This window comes from Heterodontus francisci, chromosome 47 (assembly GCF_036365525.1).
Source record: "Heterodontus francisci isolate sHetFra1 chromosome 47, sHetFra1.hap1, whole genome shotgun sequence".
NCBI classification, from domain to species: domain Eukaryota; kingdom Metazoa; phylum Chordata; class Chondrichthyes; order Heterodontiformes; family Heterodontidae; genus Heterodontus; species Heterodontus francisci.
Window position 1 is genome coordinate 2,053,759 of NC_090417.1, and position 13,772 is coordinate 2,067,530.

The 13,772-nt window shown below is 44.2% G+C and overlaps 1 protein-coding gene across 1 annotated transcript in view; it reads left to right on the top strand.

Annotated features, from left to right (window-relative positions):
* The window catches only part of LOC137357266 (metal transporter CNNM3), a 40,628-nt gene extending 27,354 nt beyond the window's left edge, over positions 1-13,274 (top strand). The window contains exon 9 of the transcript XR_010971166.1: positions 13,161-13,274. The gene's annotated coding sequence lies outside the window, so the exon portion shown is untranslated. The remainder of the gene's footprint in view (positions 1-13,160) is intronic.
* The last annotated feature ends 498 nt before the right edge of the window (positions 13,275-13,772 follow it).

Genomic DNA, 13,772 nt, shown 5'->3' on the forward strand with positions numbered 1-13,772 from the left:
TTTCTCCCTACTTGCTCTATCAAAACCCCTCATAATTTTGCATACCTCTTAACCTTCTCCCCCAGCTTCTCCAATCTCTCCACATAACCGAAGCTCGTCTTCCCTGGTACCATCCTGGTAATCTTCCTCTGCACCCTTTCCGAGGCCTTGACATGCTTCCTAAGGTGTGGTGCCCAAAACTGTACACTTCTCCAGCTGAGGCCTAGCCACTGATTTGTAAAGGTTCAGTTTTTGTATTCAGTTCTGCTGTTTGGAAAGCCAGTGTCACATACACTTTTTTTTAACTGCCTTATTGACTTGTTTAAGATCGTCACAGATTTGTGAATAAGCACTCCAAGTCCCTCTTTCAAAATGGTACCATTTAGATGCTACTGCCTCTCCATGTTCCTCCCAAAGTGCGTCAGTTATCACATCTCCCCATTAAATAGCCTATGCTTTGTGTCTGTCTTTCCAAAGTCTGCTATTATCCTGCTCACTATTTGCAACATTGCCAAGTTTTGAATCATCTGCACACTTCAAAATTGCATTCCCGATTTATACATAACGAGAAAACCATCGGCTTCATAACGACCCTTGGGGGAACCCTACTGTTTACCTCAGTCTGAAGGACCTATGTTCACTAATATTCTTCCTTCTATCATTTAACCAATTACGTATCCAAGTTTTCACCATCCTTTTTACACCATGTGCTTCTGTTTTCCTAATATGTCTGTTATGTGGTCCTTGATCAAATGGATTTTGCAAGTCCATATATACATCTACTGCACTGCCTTCATCAACCCTCTCTGCTACTTTATCAAAGATCTCAATCAGGTTAATCAGATGTGATTTACCTTAAACAAATCCAAGTCAGAATTAGTTCTGACCTTACCAATGGTCCCTCGTAGTTTTCCCAACACTGACGTTAGGCTGACTGACCTATAGTTGCTGGGTTTGTCCCCTCTCCCCCTTTTAGAACAAGGATGTTTGCAGTTTTGCAGTTCTGTGCCCTCACTTCCATACCTAAGGAGGATTGCATCGCATCCCGACTGGGTGACTTGTTCATTTCGAGTGATTCCCAATTGTTCTATTTTTATCCTAGCCAACATTTCTGTTTCCCTCTCTTCTACTGCAACATAAACTGACAAACATACAAACAATGTTGGATAAGTGAAGACCCTCTGGTCCATCCAGCCTGTCTCACACAATTGTAATACCTTATGTAGCGCAGTATATACACTCCTCACCCCACCCAAAGCTATGTGATCTCCTGGGGGAAGTCAAAAAACCCCAGATTGAAGACGCAGGCCAATTTGAGGAGGAAGAATCTGGGACCTTCTTCTCCAACTCATCTCGGCAATCAAATTTCTTGAAGTCCACCCTAACCAGGAACAGTTACCACTTTATCCCCTTTTATGAAGACAGATACAAAGTTCTCGTTTAATACCTCAGTCATGCCGTCTGCCTCCATAAGAAGCTCTCCTTTGTTGCCCCTAATCGGCCCCACCTTTCCTTTAACCATTGTTTTACCTTTTATATGTTTATAAAAGATATTTGGGTTCTCTTTACATTATCCTGCTAATCTTTTCTCATACTCTTTCTTTGCCCTTGTATCCTTTATCCATCTTCCCCTGCACTTTCTACATTCGGCATAGTTTTCTCCTGTATTCTGTACCTGACATTTGTCCTGAATCTTTTTTCTTTTAAAAAGATGGAGGGGCGACCTGATATATGTTTACAAAGTTATGAGTGGCACGCACAGAGTGGATAGTCAGAAGCTTTTTCCCAGGGTGGAAGAGTCAGTTACGAGGGGACATAGGTTTAAGGTGTGAGGGGCAAAGTTTAGAGGGGATGTGCGAGGCAAGTTTTTTTGCACAGAGGGTGGTGAGAGCCTGGAACTTGCTGCCGCGGGAGGTGGTGGAAGCAGGTATGATAGCGACGTTTGAGAGGCATCTTGGCAAATACATGAATAGGATGGGAATAGAGGGATACGGATCCCTCTAAAACCGAAGGTTTTTGTTTAGACAGGCATCAAGATCGGCGCAGGCTAGGAAGGCCGAATGGCCTGTTCCTGTGCTGTACTGTTCTTTGTTCTATCTATTTCCTTATTATTCAGGGAGCTGTAGGTTTGGATGCCTCAATATTCATCTTTATGGGAATATGTTTGGTTTGTACACGAGCTATCTCTGCCTTGAAGGCCTGCTATTGCTCATTTGCTGTTCTTCTGACCAATCTTTGTTTCCAGTCTGCCTGTGCTAGATCCCTTGTCAAATCGCTGAAATTGGTTCTGTTCCTGTTGGATATTTTTACCGTTGATTTTTCCCTTCCCTTTCCATAACTACTTTAAACTTAATTATATTATGATCACTACTATCCAGATGCTCTCTGCTGAAACGTATTCCACTTTCCCTACTTCATTCTCCAAAACTACATCCGGCACTGCTTCATTCCTTGTTGAGGTAGAAACAGATTATGGAAGTTTTTCTGCACCCATTTTAGGAATTCTTCACTCTCCTTGTTTTTTTTTCCCCAGTCTATCTTAAGATAATTGAAATTCCCTACTATTAACTCCTCTATTATTTTTAAAGGTTTGCTTCTCAATCTTCTTCTCATTATTTGAGAATCTATAGTAAACACCCAGCAATATTACAGCTCCTTTTTTCTTAACACTAATATTATAGTATGGTATATTGTCTAATATATTGTGCCTCTGTAGAATTGTAATATTATCCTTGATCAAGACTGCTAATCCCCCTCCTGTCTTTTTCCCTTCTCGATCCCTCCTGAATATATTTAGTTCCCATCTTTAAGCCAGGTCTCCATTATAGTCACTACATCCTAATCCCACGTGACAACTTGTGTCGATAACTCTTCAACCTTATTTGTAACACTGCTCAGATTAACACACATGCATTCCCACACCATTCCAGTCGACTTTGCTTAATTCTTTCTCATTCTACAGTATTCTTTGTTCTGTTGCTCTTTGTCTGTCCTGGTTTTCTATGTACCTTGACTCTCTCTTCTGCTGCTATATCCTGGTGCCCATCTCCCACAGCACTAGTTAACCGCCTTGCTGGACATTGGACCCAGCTCCGTTCAGGTGCAACCCGTCCGGCTTGTACAGATCCCTCCTGCCTCAGAACTAGTCCCAACGCCCCAGGAATCTGAAGCCTCCCTCCTGCGCCACTTCTCCAGCCACGCATTCACCTGCAATATCTTCCTGTTTCTATACTCACTAGCACATGGCACTGAGAGTAATCCAGAGTTTCCCACCTTTGAGGTCCTGTTCTTTAATCTTTATCCTCATTTTTGGAACTCTACCTGTGGGACCTCTGACCTTTTCCTCCCAGTGTCATTGATTGCAACATCGAACAGGACTTCTGGCTGTGCTCCTTCCCCTCGCAGAATGTCCTGCACCCCTGCGGTGATATCCTTTAGCCAGGTACCAGGGAGCCGGAATGCCATTCAGGACTCACGTCTGCGGTTGGACTGTTAATCCCCTTAACTATCAAATCCCCTATAATAACTGCATTTCTGCACTTGTTCTCCACCGCCCTATAAAGCTGAGTCTCGATGGTGCCATGGATTTGCTTCTGACTGCACTTCCACACAGTGTCCTCACTCTCGTTGGTACTCAACACTGAACACCAGTTTGTGAGTGCCAGATTCCCAGGGGATTCCTGCAGTTCCTGTCGTACGAACTAGGAGCAGGAACAGGCTACTCGGCCTCTCGAGCCTGCTGCGCCATTCAATAAGATCATGGCTCCCTCCTTCTCCCCCGAACTCTCTTTAATTGTAGGATGACCACCTCCTGAAACGTGCTATCCATAAATCTCTTAGCTTCCCGCAGTTCCTGGATGTGTGGTTTTCCAGGTGACACAGTGTTCAGAGATCACACATGTGACAGGCCCAGCTGCCCTTTTCTGTTACCTAACAGTCACTTCAAATGAAATAGGAAAAAAACCAGAAAATGCTGGAAATACTCAGCAGGTAGGGCACCATCTATGGAGAGAGAAAGACAGTTAACACTTCAGCATTTTCTGTTTTAATTTCCGATTTCCAGTATCTGCAGTATTTTACTTTTGAGTTATTTCAAATAGTTTAGCTTTAAGACTGTTTAACTCCCACTAAAACTTTAACCAGTTAAAAAAAAAACTAACCGGCCAACTAAATACTTAAAGTAGCCGAACACTGAACACCAAAAACATGATACAATCAACTAATTGCTTAGTGTAACTTACTTGCACCATTCCACATTGTGACGTCTTTCTCTCTGTGTGTCTCCCAACAGGTTTTCCTATAACAATAGATGAAGAGCAGGCTCTTAAAAGGTCGACAGCCATCAAAGTATAAAAGTCACCGGGGTCTGGATGGGCTGTATACCTGGTGGTTGAGGGAAGAGAGGGCAAGTTACAGAGCCCTGGCCACAATCTTCTAATCCTCCTTGGATAAGGGGGTGGTGCCAGAGGACTGGAGGATTGCAACTACATCCCTGTTTAAAAAAGGGGATAGGGATAAGCCAGGCAACTATGAGTTGGACAGCCTATGTCAGTGGCAAGCAAGCATTTAGCAGCAGTAATCTGGTTCAAAATTAATTGGCACTTGGAAAAACATGGGTTAATAAATGGAAGTCAGCACAGATTTGTTAAAGACATATTGTGTTTGATTAACTTGAACATGTTATTTGATGAAGTAACGGCCAGGGTTGATGAGGGACTTATTTTTATTTGTTCAGAGGATGTGACCATCATTTATTGCCCTTGAGAAGGTGGTGGTGAGCTGCCGCCTTGAACCTTGTATACACCCACAGTGCTGTTCGGGAGTTGTAGGATTTTGACCCAGCTGTGCATTAATGTGTATATCGACTTTCAAAAGGTCAAGTACCACATTGTAGATTGGTAGATTAAAGGGACAGCGGCAACATGGACACAGAATCACGCTAAAGGGTAGAAATCAGAGTAGTGGTGAACTGTTGTTTTTCAGACTGGAGGAAGTTATATAATGGTGTTCTTCCAGGTTCATTATGAGAACCACTGCTCTTTTTGATATAAATGGCATAATTTCAAAGTTTGCAGATGACATGAAACTCAGAAAAGTGGTAAACCGTGAGGAGGGGTCATAAACAGACTGGTGAAATGGGCTGCCACGTGGCAGATGAAATTTAACACAGCAAAGTATGAAGTGATTCATTTTGGTAGGAAATGAGGAAAGGCAATGTGAACTAAATGGTATTTTAAAGGGGGTGCAGGGACAGAGGGACCTTGGGGTGTGTGTTCACAAATCTTTGAAGGTGGCAGGACAAGTTAAACAGGCACACAGGATCCTTGGCTTTATTAATAAAGGCATATCGTACAAATGCAAGGAGGTGATGCTAAACCTTTATAAAACACTGGTTCGGACCCAGCTGGAGTACTGTGGCTGGTTCTGGCACCACACCTTATGAACGAGGTTAAGGCGTTGGAGAGGGTGCAGAGGAGATGAACTCGAATGGTACCGGGGATGAGGGACTTCAGTCACTGGGAGAGACTGGAGAAGCTGGTAGTCTTCTCTTTACAGCAGAGAAGATTAGGGGAGATTTAAAAGAGGTATTCAAAATTATGGAGTGGTTTTGAAACTTTCCACTGACAGGATGGTCAATAACCAGTGGACTGAGATTGAAGATAATTGTCGAGAGAGAGAGTTGGGTCATGAGGAAATATATTTTTATGCAGTGAGTTATGATCTGGAATGCTAGCATATGGTGTGGATTGAAACCAGCAGCATAGACGTGGCCCACTCCATCACCTAGTCTCCTTCCTGTTATCTTGTGAGGACTTGAATGTGCCCATCACTTGACCATCAGTATCACCCAGTGATCACAGGCTTTGTTAACAGAGGCTTCAAGTGTTTCTTTTCCAATGGTTTAATGTTATTGAATGTGCAGGGATGGTACGGTGTCAGCCGTGGCTCAGTGGGTAGCACTCCCGTCCCAGGTTGTGAAATATAAATGCAAGTCTTATTGTTACTGCTATGCTAGTCCTAGAAGCACTGGATCAGCTTCTATTTTTGACATGTTTAGTTGCAAAAAAAATTCCAATGAGCGTGCTAGTTATACAATAAAAGGTTTCGAACTGATTGAGCAGAATACTTTTGGTGAAGAGAAGTTTGCTGAAGTCAATGATAGTTATAATATTTTGTTTTCAATCCTGGTTACTACACAAAGACACAGGAAAGACTTCCTTCTCTGCAATGAATTTCATGACCTCAGGATGTCCGAAAGTACTTGAAAGCCAATGAAGTATTTTTGAAGTGTAGTCACTTTTGTTGTATAGGCAAACGCGGCAGTCAGTTAGCAAGCTCCCACAAACAGGAAGAAGGTCAACGGCCAGATAACTTGTTTTTGTAGTGATATCGGTTGAGGGATGAATATTGGCCAGGACACTGGGGAGAATTTATCTCCTCTTCTTCGAAATAGTGCCCTGGCATCTTTTACGTCCACCTGAGAGAGCAAAGGGGCCTCGGTTTAACGTCTCATCCGAAAGACGGCACCTCCGACAGTGCAGCACTCCCTCAGCACTGCATTGGGAGGGTGAACCTGGATTTTGTGCAGCAGTCCCTGAAGTTGGACCCACAACTTCCTGCCATCAGAGGCTTTCCTCTCTTACGAGAGAGGTGCAGCAACCTGCTGCCAGGCACCTGCCAGAGATGCTGCTTTATGTAAATGAGCGACTTGGCGACGGGTTCTTTCTGCCTTGTTCTCTTTGGGAAAGGAGGCAACTTGCCACATGCCAGCACTGAATGAGAGCACATTATCATGATGCATGACCGATGTGACTAACTTGCTTTGCAGCTAGTGTTGTCAGTCATGAAGAATGAGTCATCAGGGGGTTCATGTGCCAAGCTCTCCACTGTTACAAAACATATTTATATCCCAGCGAGCGGGACTTGGTGTGCTCATCCTTATGCTGTTCCTAAACATTCTACTATTGCAAAATTTAGGAACTGTCATAGAGTCGTACATGTTGTCTTCATTTACCTCACTTTCCTGTGAAGAAATAAACAATACTCAGATTTTTTGGAAATCATCACGGAATGCTGTGCAGAGCCTGCACTTATTAAGTCATTACTCACATGTATGTTTAGTTCTGGTAATCTGATTTGTGTCACTGAGAGATTTGTTAAGAATGATGAGCCACAGGAAAACAATAGCTTATATATTTACTGACGGTAATATTATCCCACAGCAATAATAATCATTGTAAAGGGCAGTGCTGTTGCAAAACTCATTGCTCACTAATGATTTGGCTTTTCAAAGTAGGTAAGCATTCGTGATTGGTACATCTTTGCTGCATCTTATGAGCATCTGGCGTCAGTTTCCATTTGTAAACCTGGCTGGAATCCGTGGTTGATGGGAAAGCTGATCTTCTGTACACATTGCTGTTGGCCCTTCCCTCTTCAGATTGTGTTCCAGTTTTATTGGGGAGAGAAGGGCGTCTGGAAAACCGCTATAAAAGTTGGAAATGCACAAATGTCAATGGGTATCAGAAAACGAAAAGAGGGATTAACATTTCGGGGTCGGTTCTGCACCGGAGTTCTGTTCAAGGATTCGAGAGGATGCACGTCGAGCGCGTGTCAAGGCTACATTTGCACCACCAAGCTGTCTGACATTCCTGTCCATTTCTAAGGATAAATTATAATCCTCGTCAAAATTGTCTGGGCTGAGTGACAATGGCCACTTGCATCACTGTGAGAATTGCAGGTGGTGGGTGGGAGAGGCAGGACAAACATTCCAGGCTGTGTCGTTCCACATTGTTCTCTCTGTTGAAGTGAGTGTGGCAGGATTAGTGAAGAGAGTGATAAGGAGTTTGAGGCTTGTTTTCATTAAAAGCAGAGATTAGATAAGACGCAGAGGAATGGATAATCTCTTGCAAGCAAATTAATTAATTTGGATGCAAGCATACAAGCCTGAAAAATAACAGCAGACAAGCCTTAAAAATAAACCCCAAGCAAGGAAAGACAATACATTTCCTTCCACCTGAACCCCACACAGTATAAAAACACACAGCTGGGTAGTGTCGTCTTGGGAACTGGGTAGAGTGTTACAGGGATGTCTACAGATCAAGATAAAGAATTAGCTTGCATTTATATAGCCTCAACATGTCCCAGAGTGTTTTACAGCCAAAAGAACATAAGAAATAGGGGCAGGAATAGGCCATTCAGCCCTTCGAGCCCCCTCCACCATTCAGTCAGATCATGGCTAATCTTCTGCTTCAATGCCATTTCCCTGCACTGTCTCGATATCTCTTGATGTTTTTAATGTGTAGAAATCTATCGATCTCAGTCTTATTCAATATGTCTGAAATGTTGTAGTGCAGGAAATGTGGCAGTCAATTTGCACACTGCACGCTCCTACGGACCACAATGACATAAGTAATCTGTTTTGGTGATATTGGTTGTTTGATAAATATTGTCCAGGACACTGGGGAGAACTCCCTTGCTCTTCTCCAAATAGTGCCATGGAATCTTTCACATCCACCTTGGTTTCATGTCTCATCTGAAAAATGGTATTCCCTGCACTGGAGTGCCAGCCTCGATTAGGTCTAGACTGGGACTTGTACCCACAACCTTCTGATCTGTAGTCACAGCTGAAATCTAAGATGGTGTGCAGAACCTTGCTGCTGGAGGGGGATCTAGTAAATAAGGCTAGTAAGACTAAGAGGAAGAGCAGGCAGAGAGATGTTGCTGAGCACAGCGGGACTGGCGGTCTGCAGTGCATTTGTTTCAATGCGAGAAGCATAACAGGTAAGACAGATGAACTTAGAGCTTGGATTAGTACTTGGAACTATGATGTTGTTGCTATTACAGAGACTTGGTTGAGGGAAGGACAGGATTGGCAGCTAAATGTTACGGGATTTAGAAGCTTCAGGCGGGATAGAGGGGGATGTAAAAGGGGAGGGGGAGTTGCATTACTGGTTCAGGAGAATATCACAGCTGTACTGCGGGAGGACACCTCGGAGGGGTCATGCAGCGAGGCAATATGGGTGGAGCTCCCAGGAATAGGAAGGGTGCAGTCACGATGTTGGGGGTTTACTACAGGCCTCCCAACAGCCAGCGGGAGGTAGAGGAGCAGATATGTATACAGATTTTGGAAAGATGTAAAGGTAACAGGGTTGTGGTGGTGGGTGATTTTAACGTCCCCTATATTGACTGGGACTCACTTAGTGCTAGGGGCTTGAATGGGGCAGAATTTTTAAGGAGCATCCAGGAGAGCTTCTTGAAACAATATGTAGATAGTCCAACTAGGGAAGAGGCCATACTGGACCAGGTATTGGGGAATAAGCCCGGCCATAGGCGGCGCAGTGGTTAGCACCGCAGCCTCACAGCTCCAGCGACCCGGGTTCAATTCTGGGTACTGCCTGTGTGGAGTTTGCAAGTTCTCCCTGTGTCTGCGTGGGTTTTCTCCGGGTGCTCCAGTTTCCTCCCACATGCCAAAGACTTGCAGGTTGATAGGTAAATTGGCCATTAGCAATTGCCCCGAATATAGGTAGGTGGTAGGGAAATATAGGGGACAGGTGAGGATGTGGTAGGAATATGGAATTAGTGTAGGATTAGTATAAATGGGTGGTTGATGGTCGGCACAGACTCGGTGGGCTGAAGGGCCTGTTTCAGTGCTGTATAACTAAACTAAACAAGTGGTCGAAGTTTCAGTAGGGGAGCATTTTGGGAACAGTGACCATAATTCCATAAGCTTTAAGGTACTTGTGGATAAGGATAAGAGTAGTCCTCGGGTGAAGGTGCTAAATTGGGGGAAGGCTAATTATAACAATATTAGGCAGGAACTGAAGAATTTAGATTGGGGGCAGCTGTTTGAGGGTAAATCGACATCTGACATGTGGGAGTCTTTCAAACGTCAGTTGAGTAGAATCCAGGACCGGCATGTTCTTGTGAGGATGAAGAATAAGTTTGGCAAGTTTTGGGAACCTTGGATAACGAGGGATATTGTGAACCTAGTCAAAAAGAAAAAGGAAGCATTCATAAGGGCTAGAAGGCTGGGAACAGACGAAGCCCTTGAGGAATATCAAGAAAGTAAGAAGGAACTTAAGCAAGGAGTCAGGAGGGCTAAATGGGGTCATGAAAAGTCATTGGCAAACAGGATTAAGGAAAATCCCAAGGCTTTTTATACGTATTTAAAGAGCAAGAGGGTAACCAGGGAAAGGGTTGGCCCACTCAAGGACAGAGGAGGGAATCTATGTGTAGAGCCAGAGGAAATAGGCGAGGTACTAAATGAGTACTTTGCATCAGTGTTTACCAAAGAGAAGGACTTGGTGGATGATGAGCCTAGGGAAGGGAGTGTAGATAGTCTGGGTCATGTCGATAACAAAAAGGAGGAGGGGTTGGGCGTCTTGCAAAGCATTCAGGTAGATAAGTCCCCAGGGCCTGATGGGATCTACCCCAGAATACTGAGGGAGGCAAGGGAAGAAATTGCTGGGGCTTTGACAGAAATCTTTGTATCCTCATTGGCTACAGGTGAGGTCCCAGAGGACTGGAGAATAGCCAATGTTGTTCCTTTGTTTAAGAAGGGTAGCAAGGATAATCCAGGAAATTATAGGCCGGTGATCCTTTCGTCAGTGGTAGGGAAATTATTGGAGAGGATTCTTCGGGACAGGGATTACTCCCATTTGGAAACAAACAAACTTATTAGCGAGAGGCAGCATGGTTTTGTGAAGGGGAGGTCGTGTCTCACTAACTTGATTGAGTTTTTTGAGGAAGTGACAAAGATGATTGATGAAGGAAGGGCAGTGGATGTTATCTATATGAACTTCAGTAAAGCCTTTGACAAGGTCCCTCATGGCAGACTGGTACAAAAGGTGAAGTCACACGGGATCAGAGGTGAGCTGGCAAGATGGATACAGAACTGGCTCAGTCATAGAAGACAGAGGGTAGCAGTGGAAGGGCGCTTTTCTGAATGGAGGGCTGTGACTAGTGGTGTTCTGCAAGGATCAGTGCTGGGACCTTTGCTGTTTGTAGTATATATAAATGATTTGGAGGAAAATGTAGCTGGTCTGATTATTAAGTTTGCGGACGACACAAAGGTTGGTGGAGTTGCGGATAGTGATGAGGATTGCCAGAGGATACAGCAGGATATAGATCGGTTGTAGACTTGGGCGGAGAAATGGCAGATGGAGTTTAATCCGGACAAATGTGAGGTAATGCATTTTGGAAGATCTAATACAGGTGGGAAGTATACAGTAAATGGCAGAACCCTTAGGAGTGTTAACAGGCAGAAAGATCTGGGCGTACAGGTCCAGAGGTCACTGAAAGTGGCAACGCAGGTGGATAAGGTAGTCAAGAAGGCAGACGGCATGCTTGCCTTCATCGGTTGGGGCATAGAGTATAAAAATTGGCAAGTCATGCTGCAGCTGTATAGAACCTTAGTTAGGCCACACTTAGAATATTGCGTGCAATTCTGGTTGCCACACTACCAGAAGGACGTGGAGGCTTTGGAGAGGGTACAGAAGAGGTTTACCAGGATGTTGCCTGGTCTGGAGGGCATGAGCTATGAGGAGAGATTGGATAAACTCGGATTGTTTTCACTGGAACGACGGAGGTGGAGGGGAGACATGATCGAGCTTTACAAAGTTATGAGTGGCATGGACAGAGTGGATAGTCAGAAGTTTTTCCCAGGGTGGAAGAGTCAGTTACTAGAGGACATAGGTTTAAGGTGCGAGGGGCAAAGTTTAGAGGGGATGTGCGAGGCAGGTTCTTTACACAGAGGGTGGTGAGTGCCTGGAACTTGCTGCTGGGGGAGGTGGTGGAAGCAGGTACGATGGTGACGTTTAAGAGGCATCTTGACAAATATATGAAGAGGATGGGAATAGAGGGATACGGAGCCTGGGAGTGCAGAAGGTTTCAGTTTAGACAGGCATCAAGGCTTGGAGGGCCGAATGGCCTGTTCCTGTGCTGTACTGTTCTTTGTTCTTTGAGCCATGGGCGTGTCAGTCAAGGAAAATAACAGGTCATGAATGAATCTGGATTTTTACTTGATTTATGTTGGGGGACTCACAAAAATCTCCAAAGATCCTTTCTCTTAGAGCATTAAATAGGTTAGGTGGCATTCATGACAAAGATGTTTGTATGTGGCCTGCGGAAGAACTGGTTTTGATGTCTTTGGAATTCTCTACCCCAGAGGGCTGTGGAAGCTCAGTCATTGAGCATGTTCCAAGACAGAAATCGATCGTTTTATTTATGGGTAGGCAGTGGCATCGTGGTATTGTCACTCGACTAGTAACCCAAAGACCCAGGGTATTGCTGTGGAGACATGGACTCGAATCCCACCACGGCAGAAGGAGGAATTTGAATTTAGTTAATAAAAATCTGGAATTAAAAAAGTTCGTCTAATGATGGCCATGAAACCATTGTCGATTGTTGTAAAAACCCATCTGGTTCGCTGATGTCCTTTAGGGTAGGAAATCTGCCATCTTTACCTGGTTTGGCCTACATGGGACTCCAGACCCACAGCAATGTGTTTGACTCTTAAATGCCCTCTGAAATGGACTGGCAAGCCACTCAGTTGTATCTCGGCACAATGAAGTCAATAAGACATCTGGATACTAATGATATCAGGGATATGGGGATAGCGCGGGAAAGTGGTATTGAGGTCGATGATCGGCCATGATGTCACTCGCAGAGCAGGCTCGACAGGCTGAATGGCCTCCTCCTGCTCTTGTGTTCCAATGGCTTTTCCTAGTTTCGTGCTTCTTTGAGAATAGTGAGTGTGAATACTTGTGGATTTGCTGGTGTAGTTAGCCTTGCTTTCTTTGACACACAGATCATAAGAAGGAGATTTTTGGCTGAGCTTACATGAGAATGCTGTCTAGTAATGGGCGCGAATCACCAGTGTCAGACATTCTGTCCAACACTTCACCACTGCAGAGAAAAAAATTCAAAAAGTCCAATGCATCCTGTGGAAGCTTGTACATTTAAATGGAAGAGCTGAATAAATCTGGGATATCGGTCCATCATTTACAGACATGCTTTCAGTACAGATGATACATGGACTGCCGTCTTGACTGTCGGGGTGCAGGTTTTCATCTTGACGGTGAGGAGTGGAAGATTAGTGCAGGGGGAAAAGGCGTTTCAAAAATTACACGTTGTATAACAAAGGTGCCGGGTTATTCAACTTTTCTAATTTTACTTTTCAGCGTCTGAAGAGTCAACTTGACCTTTATTGGGGGACTGAACTGTAAGAAGGAGTCCTGAGGATCGGTGCAGCAAAACCAAGTACAAAGGAAAAGTGAAGGATTGGAGGTGGAGTGGTGAGTGCTGTGCTTTTCTTATTTCTGAGCCCTTGAAATTAAAGAACATAATGGTTTCAGTCTATGGAGCACTGTCTCAGTGAATTGCATTGAATGCAAGTAATCAAGATTGGCTGCCGTGGCTTGGTAGCAAAAACAACAGTGAAATGAATGACCATTTCAGATGACTTGGTGTTGGCTGGAGCAAGGACGGTTGACCAGGACAATTCCATTAGAGGGAAAACAATGCAAAAGAATTTAAATCTTTAAGCAGAAGGTGATTTGCAGGAAGTGGGACACACAGTAAAGGGTCTTTAATGCCCTTCATAATTTGTAAGAGATTGGTCCTTGGTCCGCTCCTTTCTCCTTGCGACACCATGTGTCACGGTCAAATTCAACTTTTGCCACTAGAGGGACACCACTCATTTCCTTCAGTGAACTGGCAAAGTGCCATTTGTGTATGAAAGCATTATGTGTAACTTTCCACAGGAGCCGAACTCTCCCATAAACCTAATATCC